The sequence below is a fragment of the Chinchilla lanigera genome, unplaced genomic scaffold (assembly GCF_000276665.1).
Source record: "Chinchilla lanigera isolate Chin_1 unplaced genomic scaffold, ChiLan1.0 scaffold00031, whole genome shotgun sequence".
In the NCBI taxonomy this organism is placed as follows: Eukaryota; Metazoa; Chordata; class Mammalia; order Rodentia; family Chinchillidae; genus Chinchilla; species Chinchilla lanigera.
Genome location: NW_004955432.1, coordinates 71,533 through 86,130, shown reverse-complemented (window position 1 = coordinate 86,130; position 14,598 = coordinate 71,533). Strand labels below are relative to the sequence as shown.

General features: G+C 48.1%; 1 protein-coding gene and 1 long non-coding RNA gene across 4 annotated transcripts in view; one reads left to right on the top strand and one right to left on the bottom strand.

Moving 5' to 3' along the window:
• The window catches only part of Dapk1 (death-associated protein kinase 1), a 224,403-nt gene that overhangs the window by 168,197 nt on the left and 41,608 nt on the right, over positions 1 to 14,598 (top strand). The gene's annotated exons all lie outside the window — the stretch shown is intronic.
• On the bottom strand, positions 674 to 12,255 carry LOC106148909. Its single transcript, XR_001234664.1, has 4 exons — positions 12,070 to 12,255; positions 9,597 to 9,732; positions 7,314 to 7,479; positions 674 to 779 (listed from the first exon to the last, which is right to left on the bottom strand). It is a non-coding gene; the product is annotated as an uncharacterized LOC106148909 (long non-coding RNA).

Below are 14,598 nucleotides of genomic sequence, written 5' to 3'. Positions count from 1 at the left end.
CCATGGCTGGAGCTCTGGGGCATCATTCGTCATAATAGCCACCCTTCAGCCATCTTCATGGCTGGTACCATATCTGCAGGCTTTTGGAGGGGAGTTCTTGCAGGAAACACCTCTGCTAATTAGTGCAGAGCTGACACTCTGGCCTCAAGTGGAAGTCATGGTTTTGGTGCCCTTTCAGTGGGCACGAGGCTGTTGTGCAGTGGATTTGTCACCAGCGAGGACAGTGGGCCTGCTGCACATCTGCTGCACCTGTGTGGTCACCTTCCCTGGAGTACGCCTCCTGGTGGGGTGAACCTGGGTTTCTGTTCCTTTCTCCACCTCTGCAGGACTCTCATAGCTGGGGGAGTGGGTGCACACCTGCTATCCCCACCCTTGGGTGGCTGAGGCAAGGAGATCACAAGTTTGAGTCCAGCCTTGGGCACTTAATAAAAATAATGGCTGGGGATATAGCTCAGTGCAAAAGCCCTGGGTTTAATCCTTGGTATCACAGAGAAAATACCTAAAAACCTCTTGTTTGTCTGCCTTTGTCGTCTTTCAAATGACTAGGTATCAGTTTCTCAGTAGCCAAAAAAAGAAGAGCGCTCTGCTAAGCATTGCTAATCACATTCTGTCTTTTTTTTTGGTATTTTGCTGTTTTGTTTTTAATAAGTCCCAACATAAATACCTGCTTGGCACAGAGGTACACCCAATACTGGAGTTTGACTGTTGGAAATGATTGACCTGTCGCAGCCACATCCTTGAGAACTACAGGGTGAGACTCTTGGCAGGTTGTACAATACCTGCAGAGAAAGCCAGGCAGTAAGGTTATTTGCAATTACATTTGGAATCCTGGAAGAAGAAACTGTTCACAACTAAGGTGCAAGGGGTTTCAGAGAGGGAAGAGGGTAGTTCACACTGAGGAACATTTGTTGTCATTTCATCACCAGTATCATTTCTTCTTCTGTTTCCCAGTGTCCCTCACCAGGGTAGTGTTTGGACTGGGTGGGTCCCTGGTCTCCAAGCATCTTATGTCATAGCATCCCTTCCCCTACTTCATTGTGAAAACGAAAAAATGCCTCTGCATTTTCTGACACCACTTCAGCAGGGGGCCCTTCCCTGAGAACCCCTGCAGGCTGAACACAGGCTCACTCCTGGGGCAAGCTCTCCTTCCAGACAGCTGGGGTAGTGGCCTTCAGTGACCTCACCATTCCATTTGGTTTGCACATGCACCAGTTTGCAAAAGCAGTGCCTCCTTTGTTTTTCCTCATAAGTTGACATTCCCTAGGAGTATACTTTTGAACACTGGCTGGGGATTCACCTTCTGGAAATACAGCCAAAGCCATCTGTGTACCTGCTTCAATGGAGGAGAGCAGAGAGGCAATTCTGGTGGTAAGACAATGTGGGGCCTGACCCATGAAAGTGAGGGCCTTTCAGCCAGTGCTGTCAAGGAGTCTCTGTCAGCCTAACTTATGAAATGAGGGTGAGTGGGGAGCTCAGAGCCAAGGACTGAGAAAAGGGAGGAAATGAGCCAGGGCAGAGGTATGTGGAGTATACTCTGGTATTGTTCAACATGGAGCGAGTTAGAGGCAGTGGTGCTAGAACCTCTGGTCTTGTCCCTGAGGGCTGCCCTTCTACATCACTTCCCAATTTGGTGACATCCTATTGAAGTCTTGAAGTCAGCCACGGTGGGAGCATTTACACCACAGGAATCAGCAAATCCTGTAAATCTTGTTGCCCATTTCCCATTGAGCTAGTTTACTGGCATACCATTGCTTTGCAGGTCTCTCAAAGTCCCCACAGCTATGCTCAGGCTGGTGGTTGCCACTTTGTAAGTAGGAGGTTGCCCCTTTCACTTCATCCTGTGCAACTCCTGCCAATAAAGCCCTGTCCACCCTCCAGACCTGTCCAGAGCTGCACTGTTGCTTAGCTAGACACACTTCTGTTGTAGAAAGAGAGGAATTCTTGTCATGATAGGCAGTGAGATGTTCCATTTGGAGCTTCCTCTAGCATCCAATTTTACTAACTCTGCCCACAAGTCCCATTCTCATCTGTTGTTAAAATACCATTTTCAAGGGCTTGGAGGGTTGGTTTATTTTATTTCTTTTGTTGTTCTAGTTGGATTTTACCCTAACTGATATTAAAGGTAGTTTGTTTTGCATAAGCCTATACAGGAGAGAGGTGCCCAGAATATTTTGGAAAGTAGGAAAACATTAGGAGTTGCCCAGAATTAAAAATTGACCACAAAGCCAGGCATGGTGGCACACACCTGTAATCCCAGCACTTGGGAGGCCGAGGCAGAAGGGTCATTCAGAGCTCAAGGCAAGCCTGAACTACATAATGAGACCCTGTCTCAAAAAGACAAAAAAATAAAAATTCGACCACAATTAAACTGCATTTGCATAACTAAGAGTTGCCACTCCCTGCCATGTGGGCCTAACTGCCCTGCCATGCATGGGAAGCCACATTACCTCTCTGAGCTCTTATCTGGCTTCCCCAGAATGTGGTTGGTCCTCCCTGTCAACCTGTAGAAATTTGGTAACTTCTGAGAAGGCAAAAACCAACTTGATAAATTAGTGGATAATGGTGCTGGCAGAACGGAAACTAGATTCCTACAGACTCATCAGTGTTTTAAAGAGCAGTGCGGTACCCGATAGTACCCACACATGCACACCATTAGAAGGTGTACCAGTGTCTACTGTGTGCCAGGAACTTACAGGCACAGGAGAAGCCAGATCCACCAGAGGGGACACAACCAAGCCAGAGAGTAAATAAGAAAGGTCAGGGGTTGTCAAACAATGGCCTAGAAGCCAAAGCCCACCCACCCTCATTTACTTTTGTAAATTTATTAGAACCCAACCACACCCATTCATCTACTCTTGTCAGTGGCTGGTTTGCATGCAGAGCTGAGTAGGTGAACCAGGGACCATCTGCCCGCTTGCAGAACGACTTCTTGTCCCCGTGTACGTGTTTTGCAGGTGATTAAAATGGGGTGAAGTGAGATACAGATGGGGCTTGGGAGGCTGCTTTCCTGTGGGTGATCAGGGAGCCTCTCTGCTGTGACTCTGAAACCAACACTGAAGGGAAGAAGGAGCCAGCCAGAGGAAGTGATGGCACAGGCATTGCACAGCCAGGGCCAAGGCCTCAAGGAGTACAGAGTTGAGTTTGTTCGGTGAACAAACAAGAAAAGAGGATGACCAACGGGCAGAGTGTAAGCGTGTGGCGTGTGATGCCTGCTGTGACCACAGAGGCAGCAGCACTTCCACACTTGGTGAGGAGATTGGACAGGTCCCGCCTATTAGGCAGGTATGGCACTACATTAGGTTTAGGACTTCCCTGTGGCTGCTCAGACCACAGGAGCGGGGCAGGAGAAGGAGCAGAGAGCCCTGCACTTGGCTGAGCTGTCACCTCTGTTCCTCAGTGAGCCTTGGGCAAGCAAGCAGTGGAGGCTCACATGCTTATGTAGACATTTGCAGTGAGTAAAGCTCACAAGCAAGTGAATGTAACTTGCCCCACACAGCCAATGCTGTGACCACCCACTCAGGAGCTGCCTTCTCTTGCTGCCGTGGTCTCAGCTTGCACTGAGGAAGGCTTGTGCACACCATGGACACCCAGGCCATGCTCATAAATGGGGTGGGGAGGGCACAGGAGTGCTTAAAGGCATGAGCCAAAATAGCACAACAACCCAAATCTCTACCTCCCTGAGGGTGTTGCTGGTCCTGCTCCCCCACCTGACCCAGCCAGTGAGGGCCTGACCAGGCCAGGTTAGTGGCCAGTCCTGGTCTCCCAGTGGTCTTGTAGCTTTTGTTAAACACTGACCACAGGCAGACTTTTGTGCTCCCCTTCAAGTAAGTTAATATTCGTACCACCTTATACAGTTAGCATGGAGCCTTTCTTCCTTGCAGCTGTCCTTGCCTTGCCATCTAGTGGCCAGAACTGAAAATGCCCCTCTGCTGATGAGCGATGAGGGAAGCTGTTAGGAATTCAGTTGTGTTTAGATTCTCCAAGTCTCAGTTAGGAGCATGAGGGGTCTTCCTGCTGGATGAGGTTAGATTTCCTTAGAAAGAGAAGAACTGAAGATAACTTTCTTTTCCTTGTCTTTCAAAATTGTGGCAAACTCATGAGAGCAGTTTCTTGGCTTATACCATAGTCTGCTCCATGGAGACTAGCAGCTCTTGTGGCGGGAGAAGCAAGAGGGCTCTGGAGAGAGGGCAGACAGGGCTCCTTTTGCTGTTCTTTGGCCTTTGAAAGCCTTTTTCACCTGCCCTAGTGCCCACTAGTAAAGTGAGAAGATAGGTTTCATTATACAGTCACCCAGAGTGGAAGATGGCATGAAAACTGAGCTGTAAATCTAGTACGTTCTTGCATAAAACAAAGGTTCAGAGATGAGCGTACCCCCTCCAAAGTAAGGCTCAAAGTTCAAGGGAAGACTGTCTCTGGGAAAGAATTGAAGCCCTGCAGCTCACAAGGGACTCCGGAGATGGCTCACACTGAGACCTGCAAGTGAAAAACTTTGCCTATGAAGCAAACTCAAATGAGCTGAAGTGACACATTTGTCCATTGTCTATGGAATATGCAAGGAGTCTCCTTTTTATAGTGTTTACAAATATCATCTAAAACAGCCATGTACACTTGATAAGGGCACTGCCACGGAAGTGTCTTCCATGGGGATGCACTGTTACCAGCCTGCTTGGTGCCCCTCAGGGGGTCTACAGAATGCAGCACTGAGGCTCTGCCTTCAGCTTGCAGACCCTCATTGTTCCTTTCCACCCCTGCTTGTTCTCCCCCGCACCCTGTCACCTCCCTTTCACGCTCGGAAGGATAGAGGACTGGTGGTGAGTTCCGCCTTTGCTTTTTGACCTTAGGCAAATGCCTTGGCCTCTGTGAGCCTGTCTCCTCTTCTGAAGGGGAAGATGAGGATGTTAGCCCCAGAAGTTCTCAGTAAAAGGTGTCCGGTTGGCCGCGCAGAGAGTAATAAAACCATAAAACACTTTTATTGTGGAGGGCACAGAGAAGATTGACAGAGAAAGAGAATCTTCTGGGGGCTGGGTCATGGGGACAATGGTTAATTAAATATGGTCAGGCTAGAGGCTGGGTTTAGGGGGTGGGCTAGCTGACATGGCAGGCTAGCACTGGGCAGGAGTGTGGGAAAATGAAGCAGTATATTACATAAAGAGGAATAGGAAGTCGTAATTCGACTCGGAAGAAGAGTGGGGCTTAGCACATGGCCTCTAAAGGCCAGTGCCATATTGGCCATGGCATATAGTCTCCAGTAGGTGGCGCCACCGCGACTATAAAGGAATTATGAGAACATTTCATCCCCGTCTTTTTGGTTATGGGGGGCATCGACTCTTCTTAGACTGCTTCCTGCTGAATAGGGTCATCACCATAATAGAGGTAAGGGGACAGCAGGTGTCACCTGCGTGACCGCATGTTGGGAATGTCTGCCAGAGTGAAAGGTTCGTTGACCATGATTGCATGAAGCCTGGATTGAACAAAACTAGACAAAAGTTTAAAAATGCAGGGCCCTACCAGCAAACAGGCCATTATCATGATTATAGGGCCCAGAAGAGGTATCAAGAATGGTGCCCATCAGGACCATGGTGAAGTGGAGGAGAGGTAGTTTTTCAGTTTTGGGTGTTTATGCTCAAGCCAGGTATGAAGGGTTTTTACCTTGTCCATAATGATTCCAGATTTATTTACGAAGTAGCAGCACTTTTCTCCCAACATAGCACAAGTGCCCCCTCTCTCAGCCATCAAGACATCAAGGGCACATCGATTTTGGAGAGTGACTGCTGTAAGACTATTAATCTGATTTTGAAGTGAACGTATGGCAGGTGTAATGTCATCTATCCTTTGGTGAAGTTTTAGGGAGAGCTGGTGGTGTAGCTGTTTAAGCATGTATGCCCATGCCCATTTCTCCTGCTCCCATGGCTACTCCTAATACTGTGAAAATGCTTACTCCTATAAGGATGGGAGCATGAATACCTCTAATTTTGCAGTTTAGATGAGTATCTGGAGATTTGGACAGGAGTGACATCTCTATGTTATCTTGAGAGTTTATTGTTAGGGCAGGGACTAACAAGGCCAGTGTACATGACCCTGTCCACCTTGTGGGGAGACAAGTGTATGTTCCCTTTTTGTATCCTATAAAGCATCCCTTTGGTGGACAGACAGCCCTGTCTTGTGTGTGCGTAACGTAGTGTGTGCAGTGAGGTAGATCGTCTAGCTGTAGAGAGGTGTTTTTGACCTGAGAGATCAGGCAGGTGAGGTTAACTGGCCATTGTTGAGAGGGATAGACCCGCAGTGGGCCTACCATGGCTGGATTGTGTGGAAAGGACAGGTGTGAGGAATTCCAGTGTGTAGGAGCTGCCATGTATAGGTCCTGCCGATAAGGGACACAGAGCCAACACTCTGTGAGGTTGGGGGAATGTGAGAACATACTGTAGGCATGTGAAAGAAGCTGTGGAATAGGAGGAGTGACCTGAGATTGTAGGACCCCAGAAGTGTAAGCTGGAACCTCTATTACTGGAAGTGAGGTCACCGGCTGGGTTTTTAGAGTTAAAAAGTTGCCACGCCTGTTTTTGCCCTGATTATCAAAGGAGAGGCCCCATGTCTTTCCCAGGAGGAGGTGGGGATGTGATGTATTGAGGATTGAAAACATTACTCACCTGACCCCATCACCCCATTTCATAAACCCAACTGAGATGAGAGGATCTGCATCCTTTAGTACTTGTCCCCTGAATTTATACCTATGGTTTTGTAACCCAAAGTGTCAAAATAGAAGACTCTGGTATCGGGTATTGCCGCTGGCAAAAAGTGGTGGGCCAAGGAGCGACGTATAAGCCACGCAGATGGCAGCATGGTCCCTTGGGGCCACTGTATAAGTGTCTTGGTGTTGGGGCCCAGACGTGTGCAGTCGCTCATCAGACTTGTATCTGTTTGTCTGCTTCCCAGGTATGTTGAATGCATACCGTTGGACAGTATGGAACCTGAAAGGTAACCTTGGGATTTGAGGAAGTAAAATTGTGAGAACGCACTATATCTTGGTCGGATAGAGTTATGGTGTAGGTATGTTGTGTTTGTAGTGGAGCTGAAAAAAGGTAGGAATAGTATGAGGTTCAGAAACAGAATCATATTTGTGAGGTCTGAGGTAGACAGAGGAGGGTGGAGATCTCAAAGGTCATTATCAAGTATAGGAGGACTATGGCTAGCTTTTGTGGCATCTGGAAATCGCTTGGACAAACAGTCCACAGTCCAACGGCAAGTGCTAATAAGATAAGTAGTACGTAGAGGACCAAGAGCAGAAAAGGGTCAGGTAAAGTGAGATTGCTTACCTTGGTAACTCACTAGAGGTTCTAGTGAGTTTTAGATGGGTAGGAGATAAAAGTTGTGATGACCACTCTGGTGCTGAAGGTTTGGGGTCTGGAGTGACCAGGTTGCTGGGGCACCTTTTTGCCTGGATGATGTGGAACCAGGACGGAAGGCAGGCGACCTTGATTGCTGTGGGAGTCATGAGGACCATCAAGTGGGGGCCTCCCCACCTTGATTGTAGTCCTATAGGCTTAGAAGCTTTAAGATACATTAAGTCTCCAGGTGTTATGGGTGGCTCTGGCTGTTTGCCATCCACTGGTTGTGGAAGACAGAGGTCAGCATACTGATGCAATAGGTATTGAAGAAAAGATAAAATTGGGATGTAGTCAGCAATAGGGAGTAAGTTGTCAGGAGTTGGGAAGTTATGAAGCAGAAATGGCCTATCGTACATGAGCTCAAAAGGACTCAGGAAAGTGGGTGCTCTAGGAAGTGCCCCTGAGCTTAGTTAATGCTAGGGGAGAAGCTGGAGCCAAGGCAGGTGTAATTTTAAGATTAGTTTGGTTAGGTGAGTCTTTAGAAGTCAATTTGCCTTTTTTACCTTGCCCAAGGATTGTGGATGATATGGTATGTGTAGGTGCCAAGTAATGTTAAGGCTAGAAGAGACCTGTTGAGTAATCTGTGAGATAAATGCTGGACCATTATCTGACTATATAGTCCGGGGAAGTCCAAACCTGGGAATGATGTCCTGTATAAGGGCCTGGGAAACTACATTAGCAGTTTCTCGTGTGGTAGGGAATGCCTCTATGCACCCAAAAAAGGTGCAAACAAGGGTAAGAAGATATCTATAGGTTTTGTAGTGAGGCATGTGTGTGAAGTCAACTTGCCAGTCTTCACCTGGTGTTTTCCCTCGGAGCTGGTGAGTTGGGAAAGAAGCGGGTGGCAAGTGTCCCTGAGGGGAAGTTTAGAGAATGAAGGGCTGGGTTGGGTCAGGTAAAGTGAGATCTGGGGCTCTCAAAAGAGCCTCCTGTAGCTTACGGAAAGAGCTTTGTATAGGTCCGGTAGGGTCGAGAGGTTTAGACAAGGAGCCCTTGGATGCCTTATGGCTGAGTGAGAGAAGCAAAGTTAGGAATCCAGAGAAGAAAAAAGTTTGTTAAACCAAGGAAAGAGAGGATTTGTTGTTTTGTGATTGGGCCCTGAAGATCACGTAGAGGATCCTTAGGGTCTGTGTAATGGAACAAGTGGTGGGAGTGAGAGTGAGCCCCAAATATTTGGCCTTTGAGGAGGCTATTTGGGCTTTGGTTGGGGATACTCCGTATCCTCGGTTTGACAGAAAATTGAGGAGAGTCGCTGTGTGTTGTATCGCCAGTGTATGGGAAGGGAACAGAGAAGGAGGTCATCTATGTATTGGAGTAGAGTGCTGGGTTTAAGGTTAAGGGTCTCTAGATCTGTAGCTAGGGCTTGACTGAAGAAGTGAGGATTACCTCTGAATCCCTGGGGTAGTACTGTCCATGTGAGCTGTAGAGATAGAAGAGTATCTGGGTCTGTCTACATAAAGGCAAAGAGGGTTTGGCAGTCTGGATGTAGTGGGATGATGAAAAAGGCATCTTTGAGGTTCAGAACCATAAAGTGAGTTGTGGAAGGGGGAATATGGGAGAGCATGGTATAGGGGTTAGGCACTATAGGATGAATAGGTATGACTGTATTATTAATAACCCTGAGGTCTTGAACTAAGCAATAGGAGCCATTGGGTTTGATTATCGGGAGGATAGGAGTATTGTAGGGTGAGTGGGTGGCGTTAACAAAGCTGTTAGCAAGGAGACACTGGGTTATGGGTTTAAGTCCCTGTTGATGTTTGGGGGCTATTGGGTATTGGGGAATGCAGGAAAAGGCTGATGGGTCCCTGAGATGGACACAAACAGGGACAGCATGGGTAGCAAGGGTAGGGCTGGAGGTGTCCCAAACTTTGGGATCAACCAGTGAAGGGGGAAGGGGAGGATCAGGGTTGGCTGTGTGTGGTGGTGGAGCTTGGAAAACGAGAGCTGTAGGGAGGGAGAAGGTAAAGGAGAAGTTAAGCTTTTGGAGGATATCTCTGCCCACTAGAGGTGTGGGACATGTAGGTATCACCAAAAAACTATGAGTAAAAAAAAGAGATTGGAATCTCTAGGGGATAGGCCCTGTTTGTAAGGGCTGTTTTGGTTGGCCATCAACCCCTACTATAGAGACTCTGGATCTAATACATTGACCTGAAAACTCAGGAAGAACACTGTGTGTGGCCTCCGTGTCAACAAGACCAGAGAGTGTCTTACCTGAGACTTCCAGCGAGACTCAGGGCTCCAAGTAGGATACCTTAATGGGGGCCGTGGAGCCCAAGCCCCGTCAATCTTCTTCTGTGGTGATGCCCAGGAGATGAGCAATCGAAGATTCCCATGGTGACAAGTTGTCCTGTGAGGGTAGGGAGATGCATGACTTACCCACTCTGTGGCAGGCAGGGCAGTCACATTTCCACTGGCCTTCGAGGTTGTAGATGGGACTAGGCTTCTTGGGTGGTCTCTGGTTGGGGCAGGCTCGTGCCCAGTGTCCTTCATTGCCGCATTTGAAGCATGGTCCAGGAGGGGCTCGGGCATTGTTGGCACTGCCTTGTTTGGCATCCACCTGTTCAGGTCTGTCTGCTTTAGAAACCCCGAGTGCTGCTACTAGAAGCTCATGTTGATAATGGGCAGCCACCTTAGCAACTGCCAGCCTGTTAGCCTGTTTATCTAAGTTTTGTCATTCTTACCTGTTATTGAAGACACGAAGGGCCAAGGCTAAGAGCTCTTTTTGTGAGGAGTGAGGGCTGAGCTCAGATTTTTTAAATTTAGGTCGAATATCTGGGGCTGATTGCGAGATAAAGTGAGAGTTAACAAGTACTATCTCCGCATTTGACTCTGGATCGATATCTGTAAGCTGACTTTGCATGTCAGTGAGTCTGGCCAGAAACTCAGCAGGATTTTTATTGTCCTCTGAGTCTGTTTCACAAGTTTATTATAGTTAACAGGCTTATGAGAGATCTTTTTAAGGCCCACTATAATACAATTGATCATTATGTTGACTTTGTGGGAACCCTCAGACTCCTGATAGTCCCAACAGGGATCTGTAAATAGCACCGCAGCAGCTCTATCAGGATAATCTGGATTAGCTTGGTGCTTAATGTTAGCCTCTTTTGGGGCTGTTTTGTGTAACTCCTTTTTTTTGATGAGGAGAAAGAGTGGAGTTGAGGGTGGTTAAAAGATCTTTATAATGTAAATCGTAAGAGCTGGTGATAAACTCTAGTTTGGAAATATATCTGTGAGGACTAGCTGTAAAAGACCCCAATTTATTAGAAATCTGGAAAAGGTCAGTGAGGGTAAAAGAAACATGGATATGAATTAGCCCTTTAGGGCCGGCCTGTTCCCGAAGGGAGCATACAAGTTGAGGTTGAGATGAATTAGGAGGTGGTGAAGGGTAAGTGGAGGGGGGTGCGGCGAGGGGTCAGGGCAAGATGGCAGAGGGTGGTCATGTGACCTGAGGCAAGATGGCTGCTGGTGACCATGTGACTCGTGGCAGGATGGCCTACAGCAGTCATGAGGCTTACAGCAAGATAGCCGCCGTGACCATGTAGCCCAAGGCAGGATGGCTGCCGGTGACCATGTGGCTGAAGATCACCCTCTTGTGTCCTTCTATCATGTGTCCCCTTAGATCGGGTGTTGTAAGTGGGAGGAGAGGAAGGCGATGGGGAAGGGGAAGAAGCTGGAGAAGAGGAACCTTTAGATGAAACAGACACTGTGTCTGCAGAGGGCAGAGACTGTGGAGGAGGAGAATGAGATTGAGCATGGGGCCAAGTGCATGGGGCTGGGAGCAGGAGTGAGCCCCGGGGGAGGCAGAGGGAGAAGGAGTTGGATGGGAGGATGGTGTCTGGAAAGTGGGGGCTAGGCGAATAGAAAGTTTGGGAGATGGAGAGGGCTCAGAAGTGGGTAGAGGAGGGTAGAGAGAAGGGGACTGGGCTGCTGGTTGAGCTGGCTGAGGTGAGGAGGTTTGGCCATCTGGCTGATTAGGATCAGGTTGGGAGGGAGAGGGTGAAGAGTCAGCCTGTGGAGACTGAAGATAGGTTGGAGGGGGAGTGAAGACAGGAGAGACATTGTGGAGAGGGCCAGGAGAGGCTTTAGGAGGGAATTCTGGTGGTGTGAAATGAACCAAACAGAGTTGGGCAGTCCCACATGCCTAGAGGAGAGAAAGACGTGCCCTAAGAACAATAAAAGCATAATTGCTTTTACTTGCTGTTGCAATAGTAGAAGTTATCTAGATCTGTAAGAATAGTAAGGTCAAGAGTGCCATCTGCAGACCAGTGGCTCTCATTGTCTAGTTTGTAGCCAGGACAGACCGTCTGGCCATAAAAGATTAATTGTGTTGGTCTGAGCGTGTCTCCAAGTCTCAAAGCAGTTAAGTTGGACAGGACACAACCGAATGGAATGTGTTTTGGGAGGATGGGAATAAATCTTTCCCATTTTATGACTAGACCAAAGGTGAGCAGGAGTCTAGAGCAGCTGATCTCGTAACCCCTGAGAGAATCGTCACCCTGTCAGAGGTGCAAGAGAGGAGAAAGTGCCCAAATCTACCCTCCCAGTCGTCACCGAGAAGGCAGAAGGGAGTACCGTAGGATGGAAGGGACGCAGTAGTCCCGAAAAGGAGTCTTAACACAGGCCTGTGATTTATAGACTTTCAGATAAGAGAGACGTAAGACTCCTCGAATAAAGGGAGGCTCACCTGTGAGAATTAGAGCTAGTCAGTATTGCATGCAGGCTGGCAACAACACATATCCAGACAAAGGAAAAGTGGCTCGTTGGGGGGGCGGGGCTTAAACCAAGGGAGGGAAAGTCCCTTCCCATAGCAAGGCCACACAGCCCCCACCAGTCCGAGTCACGGCACCAATAATAAAAGGTGTCCAGCCGGCCGCGCAGAGAGTAATAAAACAATAAAACACTTTTATTGTGGAGGGCACAGAGAAGATTGACAGAGAAAGAGAATCTTCTGGGGGCTGGGTCATGGGGACAATGGTTAATTAAATATGGTCAGGCTAGAGGCGGGGTTCAGGGGGTGGGCTAGCTGACATGGCAGGCTAGCATTGGGCAGGAGTGTGGGAAAATGAAACAGGGTATTACATAAAGAGGAATAGGAAGTTGTAATTCGACTCTGGGAAGAAGAGTGGGGCTTAGCACATGGCCTCTAAGGGCCAGTGCCATATTGGCCATGCATATAGTCTCCAGTAGGTGGCGCCACAGCAACTATAAAGGAATTATGAAAACCTTTCACTCACTTTAAAGAAGAGATGGGAATGAGAACACAAGAGTTGGAAGATGTGCACGAGGAAGTTATCACCACAGACAGGAATCTCACCCGTCCTGGCTGCCTGTCCTGTCCTCCTACATTTCTTGGGCTGGCCCAGGAAATAGGTGCACAGATGCCAGCAGCTGCTGATGCACCACTGCCCTGCCCTATGCTTGAAGTAGGGGACTACAGGATCTGTACAAGTAAGGCTTAGATGTGACATACCCTCAGCACCCAGGAGAGAGTCACCATGTAGGTGCAGTTGCTTCTAGAAGCCACAGTGGTGTGGAGCAGTGTGTGTAGGTTTCTGTAGTTCCAGTCTTCTGTGATTGCAAGGGCCTTGGGGCTTGTTGCAGGATGGAAAGAGGGCTCCTTTATTGCTCCAGAGCTCTGTCAGGAACCACAGGGCGGAGAATGGGTGGAGGTGAGCTGCAAGCTGTCAGAGCTTGGGAATAAGTGCCCAGAGTCCCATGACGCATTCCAGCTGGAAGCGGGGGCTGTGCTGTCTTCTCTTATCTCAGGGACGTGGACAGTGCTGAGCAGGGTTTCAGTGTCGAGCGAGCTGTGTGTTCTGAAAAATGCTGCTTCTGCTTGGCAGGCTGCTTACCGTGGAAGGTGATGGCTGTTGGCACAGTGACCCAGCTCAGGGCTCCTGTGTGACAGAGATGAGGGCAGTGCTGTGGATCCAGGTGGGCAAGTGGCTAATTCTGAAGGTAAAGTCGATGGCAGGAAGGTCAGATGTCTTGAGCAGGTCAGAGACAGCAGGGTCACAGTGGCTGACCTGTAGCAGGGAAAACACAGGAGAAAATCCTAGCCTGTTCCTCCCAACCTACCAAGTGCTTCCCCTGTCCACCTGTTTCAGAATAGAGCCTTGTCAGCCTTTGTGCTGATTTCGATAATTAACCAGGGAGGTTGCTAGTGAGATACCCTACCCATTTCCAAGGTTTGTGGCATTTTGTCTGGGAATCTGTTGAGATTTGAAGTTAGAAGTAGTAACCAGAACATTCCACATGTCACCATCAAAGCTGTGGCTCCCAACCCTACCCTCCTCAGCATTTTACAAAAGATCTTCTGTAGTGCCCCGTTACCTCCCTGAAGTAAACCCACACATATCTATACACATCTAGTCCATCTCATCCATACAGATAATTGTAGAAGTCAGCAAAGTTCCCTCCCTGGAAAAGAACAGACTTTAAAGGAAAATTATTTATAAGAAGACATAGTGGTCTCAGTATGCAAATGGAGGGTGGTAAAGGGGCAGATGCCAGGACTTTTGGGAGCAGTTCCTGCAAGCACCACCTGGACCACTGGTCTGGCAGCTCGAAGGCTACTGTGGCCTGCTAATGGGGTTTTCAGAGATAGGGGAATGAGCAGTCACATAACATAACAACAAAAGCAAAATGTGTTCAAAGGCCATTTCATAAAATAGTCATAATCGTGGAAAACTCAGGGTATATGAAGCCATGCCATCCCCAAGCCCTCTGGATTGTGCATGAAATGCAGTTAAATCCTATACTGTCTTTTTAATTGTTTGATCTGTTTTGCATACTTGCATCTGTTAATCTGAGCAACTTCACTGAAGATAAAAATATGTAATACAACAAAAAAAAAATCCTATACTCAGACAATTGTGAACAGGTTTGTCTTATATAGAAATGCTCATCAGATGCTGACTTGGACCCAGGAACATTCTTCATTGTGTGGAATATTTTGTACAGACATCATTGCGACACCTAGCATCCAGCATAGTAGAGTGCCAGTGACATTGCAGGAACTGCACATGCCTCTTGCAGCTTTCCACAGTACCCACTAGGTGGCAGTGTTACCTCTGCTGAGAATGCCTGGTACCCCCCACCTTAGAAATCAAAAATGGAGATAGGAAAATTGGAGTCTGGGTGGGGGTTGTGGGACTGTGAGTTTGTAACTGCATAGTTATTAATGGAAGATGTAGATGTGGTCCATCTGTTA